Raw genomic sequence first — 16,376 nt, 5'->3', positions numbered from 1 at the left:
ATCGATGACACTTTGCGAACGAGGAACAATGGCATAAAACTCAAATGTGAACAAGTGAATTTAGACTGCACCAAATTTTTCTTCACCAACGTTGTAGTGCGAGAATGGAATAAGCTCCCACCGTCAGTGGTCCAGTGTAACACGATTGACTCCTTTAAAAACAAGCTCGACCGTTACTTCCTTCAACTTAATATTAACTAGAGTAGAAATGCAACGTTTTGGAGCCTTCTGTAGAATCACTTAGGACAGACCACCTAGTCTGGACCATGGGGTCTGTGTGGTCTGATTTTTTACGTAAATCTATGTAAATCTCTCTTGTTTTACTTTGTTTTATCTCCATTTCCTTTATATTGCTTCCTTTCCTTTCCTTAATCATTACACATAATAAATAAAGAAGAATAGGGAGAAAAAAAAGAGTATAGAGTTGGAAGGAATGAGAAGAAAGGGAAGGGAAGGAATGAAAAGGAAAGAAAAAGAAGAAAAAGAAGAAAGAAAAGATGATGAATTAGTAGAGATGAAGAAAATATGAAAAATCAATCAATCACCTGAGCATGGGGCAGAATCGGCTAAGGCATGTGAATTAAGCTTATGGTGACCTCAATATCTTCACCACATGCATGAACAAGAAGAACAAGAACAAGAAGAGAGTTTCAAGAGGAGAAGGACCCCACGAAGCGACACAAAGCGATACAGGTCAAAAGAAGGAGGAGGAGGAGGAGGAAGAGGGCGCGGCGACCCCTCCCACCCCCTCAAAGCGACCCCAGCGCCCCCCCCTTTCCTGACCGCGAGGCCTTGACACCAAAAGGTAATTCAGATGAAACTAGTGATTATGTTACGGGGTTGTTGCAGTAGTAGTAGTAGTAGTAGTAGTAGTAATAGTAGTAGTAGAAGTAGTAGCCTAGTAGTAATAGTAGTAGTAGTAGTAGTAGTAATTCGTTGTTGTTTTTGCTGTTGTTGTTATTGATATATCGAATCACTGAAGAGGAATGAATAGCCTAACTGTCCCCTTTGCTTATCCTTTCCTCTTCCTCTTCCTCTTCTTTCTCCCTCATCCCCTCTTCCCTTTGCCCTACTTTCCTCCTCCTCCTCCTCCTCCTTCTTCCAGTCGCCATTTCCAGAGAGAGAGAGAGAGAATGTAGAGTGCCTGACGGATCAATGAGTTAAGAAATTTATGAAGTGCTTCTGAATTGTGTTCCTGCGTGTTTATATTTAGGTCACACACACACACACACACACACACACACACTCACACATGCAAACACACACACACACACACACACACACATGCTGACCCTTCTAATCTCACAGGAATTATATACTTTTTATTTTCACAGTTTTATTCATTCTTTTTCTCTTTTTTTTCTTCTTTTTTTTTCATTGACGTGGGTTGGTCTCTTTAGGGAAAAAATGTCCCACTTTCTGAAATTTGTCTCACTTACCCCTTCCTCCTCCTCCTCCTCCTCTTCTTCCTCCTCCTCCTCTTCTTCTTCTTTCTCCTCCTTGCATTCTCATTTCCCTTGCGCCGTTCACGACTTTCTCTTGTTTCCTTCTTCCTCTTCCTTCCCTCCTTTTCCTTTCCTCGGCGTGATTATTTCCTTATCTTTCTTTATTTTCCAGTTCCCACTTTTATTTCTCTCTATCTTACTTCCCTCCCACTTTTTTTTTTATCTTTCATTCGTTTTTCGATGCTCTTCTCTTTTTCCTCTTCTCCCTCTTTACATTTTCTTATTTTTACGTTATTCCAATTTTCTTCCTCTCCTCTCCTCTCATTTATACTTTCTTCCACTTTTCGTTTTTTTTTATATATCTTTCATTCTCTTCCGCTGATATTTTCTCTCCCTTCTCCTCGTCTTCTCCCTTCCTCTTTTTCTATCAATCTTGTCTATCTATCTATCTATCTATCTATCTATCCATTTGTTCAGGGGCGTACGCAGCAATTTCTTCTAATGGCCGGTGGGAGCAAATTAAGTCAATGTTTTAGCCTATCACTGTTGCCAATGCCCCCAACTTGCCCTATTATCCCATTTTCTTTGGCTAACTTCAAGGCAATGGCATACACAGTTACCAAAGAGTCCAGTATCAATGGTTTTCCTGAGGTTTTGGAAATGTTAATTCTATATAATTTCCACACGATCGAGTCTGAGCGGGAATGTAATGGATTTTTAAATGAGGTCAACTGCCCCTTAAATTTTTTCTTGACCTCCTCCACCCCACCCCCTCCGGACCCCCTTCTTCCTTTTTTTCTTACTTTCCATATCCTGCTTCTCCTTCGTTTGTTCCTACTCCTACTCTTTCTATTTGTGTTTCTTTATCTTCATTTTCCTCCTTCCTTATTTGCTTTATCTTTTTATTTTTGTACAATGTAGATTTTTATTTTTTGTAAGTAGCCTAGTCAGGGGTTTGTTTGCAAGACCAGTCATTTCCCTTTATTGTATTTTATAGCAATAAATATTTCAATTCAATTCAATTCAATTCTTTTTTTTTATCTTGCATCCTCTCCCGCTGCTCTTCCCTCTTAATTCCTTCTCCTCCTCTTCCTTCTTCCTTTTTTTTTGTTATTCTCACCTTCCTCATCTTTCTTTACTTCCATCCTCTTCTGTACGTCGCTCTTTCCTCTTCATCTTCCTTCCCCTCTTCCGTGTGGTCTGATTTTCTATGTAAATCTATGTAAATCTTCATATGTCCTCTCTTTTTCGTTGCCCTCATCTTCTTCCTTCTTTACTTCCCTCCCACTTTTCTTCTGTATCTTTCATCCTTTTCTACTGCTCTTTATATTTCTCTTCTTCCTCCTCTTCCTCTTTACATTTCCTCATTTTTACGTTATTCCTATTTTCTTCCTCTCCTCTCTCTTACTTATTTACCCTTATTTCCTCCCCTCTCATTCTTTTTTATCATTCATCTTCTTCCGTTATACTCTCTCCTCTCTCCTCCTCGTTCTCCTCCTCCTCTTCCTCTTTGCACTTCCTCTTTATTACGGTATCTTCATATTCCTCGTCATCTTCCTCTTTTACTCTCCCTCTTTTTACTTCCTTCCCCCATTTCTCTTTGTTATCTTTCATCCTCTTCCGCCGCTATTTCCTCCTCCTCCTCCTCCTCTTCCTCTTCGCACGCACGCTCAAAGTTTATTAAGTGTTGACATTCTCGCAAGCTGCCATTTATCTCCCGTCTTTGTTAATGTCACGCGCTGTCGCCCACTTTTCTTATTATTAATGGCGGGAAACTAATTCTCTGTGCCGGGGTTAAGGGGGTTACGAGGTCAGGTCAGATTTGTTTAACGTCTCCTCTCGCTTCCCTTGCGTTTTAAGCGTGGCATATTCTTTTAAACTTTTGGGTCTCGTAATTATTTTTAAAGTCCACAAAGTTTAATCAGGTTCTCACAAGCGGTTTTTTTTTACGTTCATGGTGCAGAAGTCTTGTCAAACTATTACTAGGCTCATAAAACTACCCATGGCAATACTAACACGACAACCTCTATACCGAAGCCTTGTCAAATTATCACTAGGCTCATAAAACTTCCCATGTAAATACTAATACAACCTCTACCGAAGCCTTGTCAAACTATCACTAGGCTCATAAAACTACCCATATAAATACTAATGCAACCTCTACCGAAGCCTTGTCAAACTATCACTAGGCTCATAAAACTACCCATATAAATACTAATACAACCTCTACCGAAGCCTTGTCAAACTATCACTAGGCTCATAAAACTACCCATGGAAATACTAATACAATTTCTACCTAAGCCTTGTCAAACTATCACTAGGCTCATAAAACTACCCATGTAAATACTAATACAACCTCTACCGAAGCCTTGTCAAACTATCACTAGGCTCATAAAACTACCCATAGAAATACTAATACAATTTCTACCTAAGCCTTGCCAAACTATCACTAGGCTCATAAAACTATCCATGGGAATACTACTAACACAACCTCTACCAAAGTCTTAGTAAATGTAGAAGCGTGTATAAGCCCTAAGAAATGTTTAATATGGACCTAAATACATATACCTTTACCTGGTGGGCTGATTAATTATATATAGTTTCTTCCTTCCCTGTTTACCTTCCCTTCACCTGCCTTGCACTTCAAAGGAATGGAGTGTTTGTTATATTTTCCTTGGGTTCGTTTATGTTCTTATTCCTTCCCCCTTCCCACCTTTTCTCCTCTCCATCCTTCCCCCTCTCCTCTTCTTATCCCCCTTCTCGTCTCCCGTTCTTATTCCTCCTCTCTCTCTCTCTCTCTCTCTCTCTCTCTCTCTCTCTCTCTCTCTCTCTCTCTCTATTGGCGTATGTAAACAAGCCTAGATGCGTTTGTTTACAGTTTTTGTGGAGTCTCTTCCTTTCCTTATTTCGTCGTTTCTTTATCTATTCTGTTGTTTAGTCCATTTTTCTTTTGTCTATGTATTCCTTTCTTTATTCCGTTGTTCATTTCTCTATTCCTCTCCGTTGTTCTTTTGTTTTGTTTTGCTTTGTTTACTTCGAGGCTTCGTTTGTGTTGTTTTCTTCGTCATTCTTTTGTTTCTTCCTTTCCTTATTTCCTTGTTCCTTTATCTATTCTGTTGTCTATTCCGTTTTTCTTCTGTCTATTCCTTTCTTCACTTCGTTATTCTTTTGTTTCTTCCTTTCTTTAGTTCGTCCTTCCTTTATTCTGTTGTCTAACCCGTTTTTCTTTCGTCTATATATTCCTTTCTTTATTCCGCTGTTCATTTCTCTATTCCGCTCCGTTGTTCTTTTGTTTTGTTTCACTTTGTTTACTTCGAGGCTTCGTTTGTTTTGTTTACTTCGTCATTTTTTAGTTTCTTCCTCTATTTCGTCGTTCCTTTATCTATTCTGTTGTCTATTCCGCTTTTCTTTTATCTATATTCCTTTCTTTATCCCGCTGGTCATTTTTCTATTCCGCTCCGTTGTTCTTTTGTTTTGTTTTGCTTTGTTTACTTCGAGGCTTCGTTTGTGTTGTTTACTTCGTCATTTTTTAGTTTCTTCCTCTATTTCGTCGTTCCTTTATCTATTCTGTTGTCTATTCCGCTTTTCTTTTATCTATATTCCTTTCTTTATCCCGCTGTTCATTTCTCTATTCCTCTCCGTTGTTCTTTTGTTTTGTTTCACTTTGTTTACTTCGAGGCTTCGTTTGTGTTGTTTATTTCGCTCCAGGTAACGAGGGCGGCGGGCGTGATAGGTGAGATTAGACAAGGTGACAGGTAAACAAGAGTACTATTAGTTCAAGGAGGTACTGAAGGAAAAGTAGGTTAGCTTGAGACAGGTTAAGTTAAGGTAGACACGTGTTAGAGGGAGATAGGTAAGGTTAGGTAAATAGGAAGGTAGGTATGGAGGGAACAGTTGGTTAGATTGGGGCAGGTTAGGTTAAGGTAGGCATGTGTTATAGAGCGATAGGTAAGGTTAGGTAAATAGGAAGGTAGGTAGGGAGGGAACAGTAGGTTAGCTTGGGGGAGGTTAGGTAAAGGTAGAAATGTGTTATAGGGCGATAGGTAAGGTTAGGTAGATAGGTATATAGGAAAAGAGGTGCAGGGAGATAGGTAAGGTTAGATAGATGGAAAGGTCAGGTTAGGTAAGGTAAGTTAGGTGATAAGGCAAGGTAAGGTTAGGTAGATAGAAAGGTAAATATGCAGGTAGGAAGGTGTAGGGAGACAGGTAAGGTTAGATACATAGAAAGGCCACGTTTGTTAAGGTAAGGTAGAAAGTAAGGAAGGTCAGAAAGAGGTTATGTTAGGTAAGGTAAGGCAGGAAGTAAGGGAAGGCTTGAAAGGTTATGGTAGGTAAGGTAAGGCAGGAGGTAAGGTAGGTAAATAGGAAGGTTAAGTAAGGTAGGAAGGTCGATAGAAAGGTCAGGTTAAGTAAGGTTAGGTAAGAGGAAGATTTTGAGGCAAGGTGTGAAACTAATTAGGCTATGGAATTTATGGTATCTGGACAGGTAAAATATGATAGGCAGAAGGAGATAAAACTAATTACACTATGGAATTTATGGTAGACAGGTAAAATATGGAGGAAGTGTGAGATAGAGGTTGGATAAGGTGAAGTAAATAAATGAGATAAGTTAAAGGTATAGAAATAGGTAAGGAGGTGGAGATTCAAGGTAAGGTGAGGAAGTATGCAGGTAAATCAAGACAGGTGGGTAAGTAAGAAGGCAAGTCGGTGCAAGGATAGGTAAGGTTAGGTAAGAACAGGGCAGATAGAAAGAGGTAAAATAAATAGATAAAATAAATAAAATAAAATAAATGAGATAATATATAAATAAACAAAATAGAGATAAATAAATAAATAAAATAAAATAAATGAGATAAATAAATAAGTAAGTTGACAAATGAAATACGTCTAAAGAGAGATACAGGACTATAAGGAGATGGAGAGACAAGGTAAGGTAAGGTAAGGTAAGGTAAGGTAAGGTACACAGGTTAATGAAGGCAGGTGAGCGAGGTTATGTAAGAAGGCAGACAGGTAGAGATACAGACAGGTAAGGAAGCTAAGGTAAATATGCAGGTAAGGTAAGGTAAGGTAAGGTAAGGTACACAGGTTAATGAAGGCAGGTGAGCGAGGTTATGTAAGAAGGCAGACAGGTAGAAATACAGGCAGGTAAGGTAGCAAAGGTAAGGTAAGGTAAGGTAAGGTACACAGGTTAATGAAGGCAGGTGACCGAGGTTATGTAAGAAGGCAGACAGGTAGAAATACAGACAGGTAAGGAAGCTAAGGTAAATATGCAGGTAAGGTAGCAAAGGTAAGGTAAGGTAAGGTAAGGTACACAGGTAAAGGATGACAGGTGAATGAGGTTAGGTAAGAAGGCAGACAGGTAAGCTCAGGTGAGTATGCAGGTAAGGTCGGTTGGACACGGAACAGGTTAGGAAGAGTATTGGTTTTCTAGTCTAGACGAAGGTGGCGCGGTGGCCTTGGCAGAGTGACCCAGAAAAAGGTGTTGGCGAGGGTGGTGACAGCGGTGGTGGTGGTGGTGTTGGCAGTGGTGGTGGTGGTGGTGGTGTTGGCAGTGGTGGTGGTGGTGGTGGTGGTGGCTTATGGTTTTATTGGGTCTGGAATCTCTCATGCACCACCTTCTTCACCCACCACCATCACCACCACCACCATCACCATCATCACCACCAACACCATTTCCTCTCCTTTCCCAAATAACAGTTCTGCATATCCTTTGTTCCTAAGACTTTTGATGCCCTCTGGAAACCTCTCTCTCTCTCTCTCTCTCTCTCTCTCTCTCTCTCTCTCTCTCTCTCTCTCTCTCTCTCTCTCTCTGACATACGTACGCACAAAACACCTGAATTTTCTCGCTCTTTTTCTCTCTTTTGATACTATCGCAGTTTACCCTTGTCTGTCTGTCCTCTCTCTCTCTCTCTCTCTCTCTCTCTCTCTCTCTCTCTCTCTCTCTCTCTCTCTCTCTCTCTCTCTCTCTCTCTCTCTCTCTCTCTCTCTCTCTCTCTCTCTCTCTCTCTCTCTCTCTCTCTCTCTCTCTCTCTCTCTCTCTCTCTCTCTCAAGAACAATGCTAAGATGAAGTCAGATATGAAAAAACGTCACCCAGAGAGAGAGGTTCTACACGTGTATTTTTTTTCGATCTTCTTCTTCTTCTTCTTCTTCTTCACTTCCTCTTCCTCCTCTTCCTGCTCTTCTTCTCTTGTCTCTTCTTCCTTCCGACTCGTCTTCCCGCCTGAGAGAGAGAGAGAGAGAGAGAGAGAACCAACAGAAACCAGAGCATTTATTTTTTTGCGTTTTTTTGTTCTTTTTTTTTCTTTATCAACAAACCAAAAAAAAAAAAAAAGACAAGCGAATGAAAATAAACTAAAAGGAAATTCGAATGGCGGAAGTTAGTCTCTCTCTCTCTCTCTCTCTCTCTCTCTCTCTCTCTCTCTCTCTCTCTCTCTCTCTCTCTCATTCTCTCTCTCTCTCTCTGTCTTTCTCTCCTTCTTCTCTCTCTCTTCTCTCTCTTTCTTCCTCTCTCTCTCTCCCTCATCTCCCTCTCCCTCTCTTTTCTCCCTTCTCTTTCTCCCCCTTTACTTCCCTTCTTTCTCCTCTCTTCTATATATGCTTATTTTCTTCCTCCCTTTTTTTTTTTATCTTCCTGTTACTTCGTCTTTCCCTTCCTCCTCTTCCTCTATTCCATTTTTTTTCTCTCTTTCCTTTCCTCTTTTCTCCCTTTTTCTCCCTTTATATGGTGACCCCTTTTTTTTTTACCTCTCTGTATGACCTCATCTTCCCCCTCTTCTTTTTTCCTCCCTTCTTTCCTCCCTTCCCTTCTTTCCTCTCCCTTTGTATATGGTGACCTCCTTCATCTTTTTCTTTATATCCCTTTTTATCAGTTTATTGCTTCATCTCCTTTCTCCCTTTTCCTCCTCTTCTGCCTATCTTCTTTTTTCTTTACTTTTCCTTCCCTTTACTTCCCTTTCTTTCTCTTCCCTTGTACATGCTGACCCCGTTTATCTTTTTTTCTTCTATTCCTTTTTCTCCATCTTCTATTGCTTTATCTAATCTTTCTTTCCTTCCTTTCCCCTCTTCTTCCTCCTCTTTCTTCCTCCCTTCTTTCCCCACTCCTCTTTTTCCCTTCTTTTTTTTATTTCCTGATTCCTTATTCCTCTTCTCTAATTCCATTCTCCCATTCGCTTACATTATCTTCCTATTCTTTTTCATCCTACCCTCTTCTCTACCCTTCTTTTTCCTCTCTTTTTTCCCTTCCCTTCTTCCCTTATCTTTTATCTTTTATCGGTTATCTTTTTTTCTATGATTCCTTTTTCTCCATCTTCTGTTACTTCATCTTCCCCTTTTTTCCACCTTCCCCTTCTTCTTCCTCCTCTTTCATCCTCCCGTCTTCCTCTTTTTTTCCTTTTTTTAATTTGCTAACCCCTTTTTTCATCTCTTATTCAATTTTCCTCTTTATCTTCCCTTTCTTTTCCACTTCCCCTCTTCTCTACCTTTCTTTTTTCCTCTCTTTCTCTTTTCCCTTTACCTCCCTTCTTTCCTTTCCGTTGTATATGTTGACCTCCTTCATCTTTTTATTTTATGCCTTGTTCTCCTTCTACAGTATTAGTCATCTTCCTCTTCCTCTCCCTTCTCTCACCCTCCATCCTCTTTTTCCAGCTCTTCCTCCACTCTCCTTCTTTCCCTTCTCTTCTTTCTCTCTCATTTTTTTAAATTAATTTTTCTTCGTCTTTCCCTTCCTCACCACCTTCTTCTTTTCTTCCCTTTCTTTCCCCTTTTCTTCTTTCATTCCTTTCACTTTCCCCTCTTCAACCTACTTCCTCCCCTCCCTTTTCTTCTCTCTCCTCTTTCCCTTCCATTCCCTCCTTTTCTCTTCTCATCTCTTCTATTCTCCTCTCATTCACTCTTTCTCCCTTTCTCTTCCTTTCTCTCCCTCTCGTCTTTTCCTCTCCCCTGCCCCCTCCTCTTCTTTCTCCTCTTTCCTTTCCATTCCCTTCTTCTCTCTTCTCATCTCTTCTATTATCCTCTCATTCACTCCTTCTCCCTTTCTCTTCCTTCCCCTCACACCTTTCCCTTCTCTCCCTTTCCTCTTTTCCTCTCCCCTGCCCCCTCCTCTTCTTTCTCCTCTTTCCTTTCCATTCCCTTCTTCTCTCTTCTCATCTCTTCTATTCTCCTCTCATTCACTCCTTCTCCCTTTCTCTTCCTTCCCCTCACACCTTTCCCTTCTCTCCCTTTCCTCTTTTCCTCTCCCCTGTCCCCTCTTCCTCATCTTCCTTGCCTTCCCTTGTTCCTATTTTGAGTTCGTCCTTCCTTCTTTCCCTTAGAGGTTACAAAAATATATATACAAAAAAAAAAGTAAATTGACCTTTCCCTCATTCTCTTATTATTATTATTTTTTTTTTTAGTCTATGGCGACCTCCGTTTTCTTTTCGCTTTCCTTTTTACATCAGTCTGCCCTTCCATCTCGTCCTTCAAATTGCACTTCACTAAAATAGCTATACATATGTTTTTCCTTTCCTTTTTTTCTTTTTATTTCCTTCCTTTCGTCGCTTTTACTGGAATGACGCGTTTCTCTCTCTCTCTCTCTCTCTCTCTCTCTCTCTCTCTCTCTCTCTCTCTCTCTCTCTCTCTCTCTCTCTCTCTCTCTCTGTATAGGCTGACCCATTTTTTCCTCCTCCAATCCTTCATTTTCTCTTCTCTCCCCACCGTTAATCTCTCTCTCTCTCTCTCTCTCTCTCTCTCTCTCTCTCTCTCTCTCTCTCTCTGTTTATATACACTTACCCTCCTTTTGTTTATTGAGAGAGAGAGAAATTAAAGAGAAAGCAAAATGAAATCGCACACACACACACACACACACACATTTTAGGCCCTGACTACCACACCTACGACAATGCCCTGGCCACCCTGAGTCTCCCGAGGCTCTCTGACAGGCACCAGGACCCCCTCAGAAAATTCGGCGCCTCCCTGCTTCACCATCCTCGCCACCGCCACCTCCTGCCATCCGACGCGCCTCGCCCCACCCGCTTCACCAGATACCGCAACAAAATCATCCCCTTCAGAGTGCCGCGAACCGACTGTTACAAACTTAGCGCAGTGCCCGCGATGGTGCGGATGATATACAATGCCCAGTGACAGTCAAACCCAAATGGCCGCGGTGGAGATAAGCACCTCGCCGCTACCCTCTTAAGTGCCCCCCTCACACCACCCTCCCTCTCCCTTATGTCACAATGAGAGGCCATGAACGTAAATTGGGTTTCATTAACGTTCGTTTTTATTTATTTTTTTATTTTTTTGCTTTACCTGGCGGGGTGCGAGGCGAGGCGACTAATTAGCGAATCGTATACAGGTGTGAAATCTCAGACAGGTGTTGTTGTATGACCTGCACTTTCCCCCTCGTTGTTGTTATTGTTTGTTTGTTTGTTTGTTTGTTTGTGTTCCTAATTTATACAACTTGTTGATGCTGGTTTTTATTGTTTTCGTTTATTTTTATTTGTTGTTTCTTTTTTGTTTATACTGTTTTGTTTTGTTGATATATTTTTCTTTTTTGTTGTTGTTATTTTCTTGTTCTTGTTCTTCTGGTTATTGTTGTTGTTGTTGTTGTTGTTGTTGTTGTTGTTGTTGTTGTTGTTGTTCTTCTTGTACTTGGGTGTGCTTTACATTGACAAAAAAAAAAAAGAGAAAGATGATGACGATGATGATGAAGATTTTTGAAGTTTTATTTTATTTTATTTTTTATTTTTTTATTACGTCGTGGCCTATTGCGCCGGTAGGCTTCTTCCCGGTGGATCCTGATGGTCGGTCCAAGGCTTCTTCCCGGTTGGTCCTGATGGTTGGCCCAGCCCGTTCTGGTGCAGGCGAGTGTTTATAGTGGCGCCATCTTGCATTGGCTCATGCTGCCCTCCCGGAGCTCATCTTTAATCCTAGAATCTAGAGTCCGGGTTGATAGGTGGTCTTCTGGACAGCATGTGGGTAGTTTTAAGCCACTCGGCGGCGGCTGAAAAATCCCAGCTTGGTGGCACCGGGCGGGGATTGAACTCGCGTCGTCCTGAACGCGGGGCCGTCTTGCCACCTTATCAGCAACCGCTTATCCTGTGTGTGTGTGTGCGTGTGTGTGTGTGTGTGTGTGTTTATATATTTGTCTGTTCATTCTTTCTTTTCTTCTTGTCTGTCTTCCTCTCTATCTCTTTGTCTGTCTGTCTGTGTGTCTGTCTGTCTGTCTGTGTGTCTGTCTGTCTGTCTGTCTGTCAATACATTTTTTCTGGTAATTTTAAAATCCGTGCGTGTATGAAGGTATGACTGCATGTGTGTGTCTGTGTGTGTGTGTGTGTGTGTGTGTGTCATTATTGCGTCATTAGTTAAGTCTCTATCTACATTTATTTACTTATATTTCATCTTTATTTTTATCCCTTTTTTGTGTAAGTTATCACCGAGAGGCGACCGTGGCGTAACGGGGTGCTGCCTGTTACAGCACGGTCGCCTCTCGGCAGGCGGATGGACACGGGTTCGATCCCCGGGTGGTGCCTTCCTTTTCTGGTGAACCCCGTACCTCTAACATAGCGCAGTGAGTAGGATCTAGCAGCGATACACAATTCCCCCCTAAGGCCCGCTTCCTCTTTTATATAATTTCCTTTTCTCATATCTAGGTTAATTAATTTAATGCAATATACTTTAATTTCACAAACTTTTATCACCGGTTTTACCATCATTTTTTGTGTGTGCGTGAGTGTGGCTGTGCGTGGTCAATGGGCGTGAGTGGCGGGTGCGGGGCGGGGCATGAATGATGGTACCAGAGAGGGCTCAGAGGGGACACACTATGGAGCCGGCGATGCGGGTTAGCGGCGGATATGTGGGTCAGGCGCGCGGCGAGGATGAGGGCCCGTCAGCATGCACTCCCGCCCGCCCGTGCCTGCACCTGCCCGACCCCCCCCCCTCCACCACCCCCCGCCTCACCTGCACCCCTTGTACACTCCTCTTGCTTTCCCCTTCATTCACTCTCTCAACTCTCAATCCTTCTACGCTTCTCTCCTTTCCATTTTGCTTCGTTTTTCTTCCTTCCTAAATCCTTCCTTCTTGCCCCATTCATTCACCTTCTCTTACCTTTCCTCTCCTCCTGTTCCCCTTACCTTTCCTCCTTACTTCTCTTTCTCTTCTTTCTTTCCCTTCTCCTCACCTTCCGTACCCTCTATGCTTCACTCTTCATTTATTCTTTCTCTCTTACTTCTCTTAATCCTTCAATCCTTCTATGCTTCTCTCCTTTCCACTTTCCTTCTTTTTTCTCTTCCTTCCTAAATCTTTCCTTCTTTCCCCATTCATTAATTCACTTTCTCTTCCCTTTCATTGCATTGCCTTCTCTTACCTTTCCTCCTGTTCCCCTTACCTATCCTCCTTATTTCCCTTTCTCTTCTTTCTTTCCCCTCTTCTCACCTTCTGTACCCTATCTGCTTCACTCTTCATTCATTCTTTCTCTCTAATCTCTCTTAACCCTTTCTCTCTTTCGTCCTTTCCTCATTATTTCCCTTTCATCACTCTCTCTTATCCCTCCTCATTTATCCCTTTCCTTCCCTTTCACTCATTCTTTCTCTTAATCCTTCTATTCCTTTCTTCTTTTCCCTCCGTTTCTCTCTCTTTCTTTTGTTTCCTTTTCATCCTCTTTTCTTTCACCCTTCTTTTATTTTCTCTTAATTCTCAGTCCTTCTATTCCTTTCTTCTTTCCCCTTTGTTTCTATTCCTTCTTTCTCTCTCAATTCTCTCTTCTCGTCTACCTCTTATCTCTCGTCTTTCTTTATTTACTTTTAGTTCTGTCTCCTTATGTCTTCTCCTTTCTCTCCTATTTCACAAACACTCTCTCTCCCTCCCTCTTACCTCCATCTCTTTCCCTCTCCTCCTGTTTTCTCTACCTCCTTTCCTCTTCATTTTTTCCTTCTTACTTTTCTCCTTCTCTCCTTTCACCTTCCTTCTCTCTCCTACCTACCTACTTACCTTCCTACTTACCTGTCTCCACTTACCTACATCCTTACCTATCCTACCTACTTACCTCACCTGTTTCTCTCTCTCTCCCTCTCTACCTGCTTGACTGTGCTTACCTGGTTGCCTTCCTACTTACCTGTCTCTCCACTTACCTACATCCTTGCCTATCCTACCTACTAACCTCTACCTGCTTCTCTCTCTCTCCCTTCCTCTCTACCTGCTTGCCTGCCTGCTCACCTGTCTGCTTGGTCCCAGGTTCGTGTTCGTGGGAGTGGCTCATCAATGTTGCATCCTCGGTTCGACCCCCCTTTGTGCATGCTGATGTTGTTGTTGTTGTTTGTTGTTTGTGGTGGTGGTGGGAATTTTTTTTCGTGTGTGTGTTGTTTCTTGTTCTTGTTCTTCTTGTTCTTGTTCTTGTTCTTCTTCTTTTTCCTCTTTCTTTTTTTCATTAATTCAATCATATATTTTGTTTTATTTGTCTTACTTATTAATTCTTTCTTTTCATCCACTACATCTTTCTCTCTTTCTTTCTTTAATATCTGTTTTTCGTTCATTATTTCAGCTTTTTCTTTTTTTCTTTAATATCTCTTTCGTTCATTATTTCATCTTTTTCTTTCTTTAATATATTTTTGCATATTGTTTCTTTATGTCTTTCTTTCTAACTTTTTTCTTTTTCTTTCTTTCTTTCTTTCGTTCATTAACTTCTTTCGTTCGATCATTATTTCTTCTTTTCTTTTTTCCTTTAATTTCTTTTTCTTTTCATTAATTTTTTTCTCTCAGCAAAAGATTAACTTAATTACAAAAGTTATGTTGCTATTATTATCCGGTTAATTAACTCCTCTAATGGAAAGTGCTCTCTCTCTCTCTCTCTCTCTCTCTCTCTCTCTCTCTCTCTCTCTCTCTCTCTCTCTCTCTCTCTCTCTCTCTCTCTCTCTCTCTCTCTCTCTCTCTCTCTCTCTCTCTCTCTCTCTCTCTCTCTCTCTCTCTCTCTCTCTCTCTCCCCCCTTGCGTAAGAGGAAATCATGTGACTTAATATTCTTCTTCCTCCTCCTCTTCATCTCCCTCCTCCTCCTCCTCCTCCTCCTCCTCCTCCTTCTGCTATTGTTATTTTCGTCCTTATCACTTATCTTTCACAGCTCCTTCCTCTCCTCCTCCTCCTCCTCCTCCTCCTAAGTCTCAGAAACTCATGACAAGAAAGACTGATTATAACAGAAAAAAATGATGACACACACACACACACACACACACACACACACACACACACACACACACACACACACGCACGCACACACACATTGTTCTAATCCGAGCGAGATAAAGCCCTGCACGTATAGCCTGTTGTTGTTGTTGTTGTTGTTGTTGTTGTTGTTGTTGTTGTTGTTGTTCATTACCTTCTTCTTCTTCTTCTTCTTCTTCATCATCATCATCATCATCATCATCATCACTATCTTTTCTTCTTTCTCCTCCTCCTCCTCTTCCTCTTCCTCCTCCTCCTCCTCCTCCTCCTCCTCCTGGGTGATGACTATGCAGGCTTGATAAGTGATAAATGACTCATAGTAAAACAGGAAATTAAAGGGAGAATAAAACAAAGGAGGTATTTACACGCTTAAGCCGAGCGAGATACGAACACACGGGGAGGTTGTAAGGTTGTAAAGTGACTCAGCGGGTTTAGATCAGGTGTGTGAGGCTGCGTAAGGAGGAGGCAGGTTTGTGAAGGTGTGGAGAGGTTGTATAGTGATTAGACAGGTGTGTGTGAAGGTGTGTAAGTTTGTATAGTGAGAATGCAGATGTGTGTGAGGTGTGGAGAGATTGTATAAAGAAAAGACAGGTGTGGAGAGATTGTATAATGAGAAGGCAGGTGTGTGTGAGGTGTGGAGAGGTTGTATAATGAGAAGACAGGTGTGTGTGAGGTGTGTAAGTTTGTATAATGAGTAGGCAGGTATGTGGAGGTTGGGAGAGGTTGTATAATGACTGGCAGGTGTGAAGGTGTGTATGAGTATAATGAGAAAGATACACTGGACTTCTATGCTTTTTTATTCAAGTTTCCCATTAATTGAAAAGGTAAACGTGGACAGACAGAGAACGGGTAGAAGTGAGAAACGAAATGAGGGTTGTAGAATGACTTTGCAGGTGTGTGTGTGTGTGAGAGAGAGAGAGAGAGAGATGTTTGCATTAAAGAGTATAGTAGGAAATATGCTCTGGACTTCTATGTTTTTTTCAGGTAAGTTTCCCGTTAATTGAAAAGATAAATATGGGTAGCCAGGTGACGAGTAGAAAGGAATGACATTGCAGGTGTGTGTGTGTGTGTGTGTGTGTGTGTGTGTGTGCAAATACTGAATGCATAGCTAAGAGTGCTTGCAGAACTTTCACTCATATGTTTCCTTGCTGGCTGCTTTTTTTTTTTCTACAGGTGACGTCACTTTTTCATGGCCCTATTCTGCTACATTACCTACCTGCTTCCTTACCTTTAACCTCCTTACCTATTGATTTGCCTACCCCTCCTACCTAGTTGATCCTACCCTTTGTATAATTAGTAATAACACAATAATTAGAGTCTACCTGTGTTACCTGCTCATCTTCTGGATCTCAACTTTAACCTGTCTGCCTATAATTGGTTTTGCCTTCAGTGGGAAACCTGTCTAGAGATCAAGGGATGAATAAAATCTTCAATGTCTGCCTTTTATAGACGCTCTGTGCATGCCTTTTACAAATGTCCTGCAGGTCTTTTCTCCGCCAAGGTTAGAACGAAGGACCTTACCCGGAACATGCTTAGCTGATTGACCGAGCGGGGAAAGGGATTTATCTTTCTTTCTTTCTTTTTCTTTCTTTTTTTCCTACGTTCTTTCTTTCTTTCATCCTTCCTTTCCTTCGCTCTTTCTTTCTTTCATCCTTTCTTTCTTTGGTCCTTTCTTTCCTTCCCTCTTTCTTTCTTTCATCCTTTCTTTCATCCTTTCTTTCCTTCGCTCTTTCTTTCTTTC

This window comes from Eriocheir sinensis, chromosome 53 (assembly GCF_024679095.1).
Source record: "Eriocheir sinensis breed Jianghai 21 chromosome 53, ASM2467909v1, whole genome shotgun sequence".
NCBI classification, from domain to species: domain Eukaryota; kingdom Metazoa; phylum Arthropoda; class Malacostraca; order Decapoda; family Varunidae; genus Eriocheir; species Eriocheir sinensis.
Note: the sequence above shows the minus strand (reverse complement) of the source record.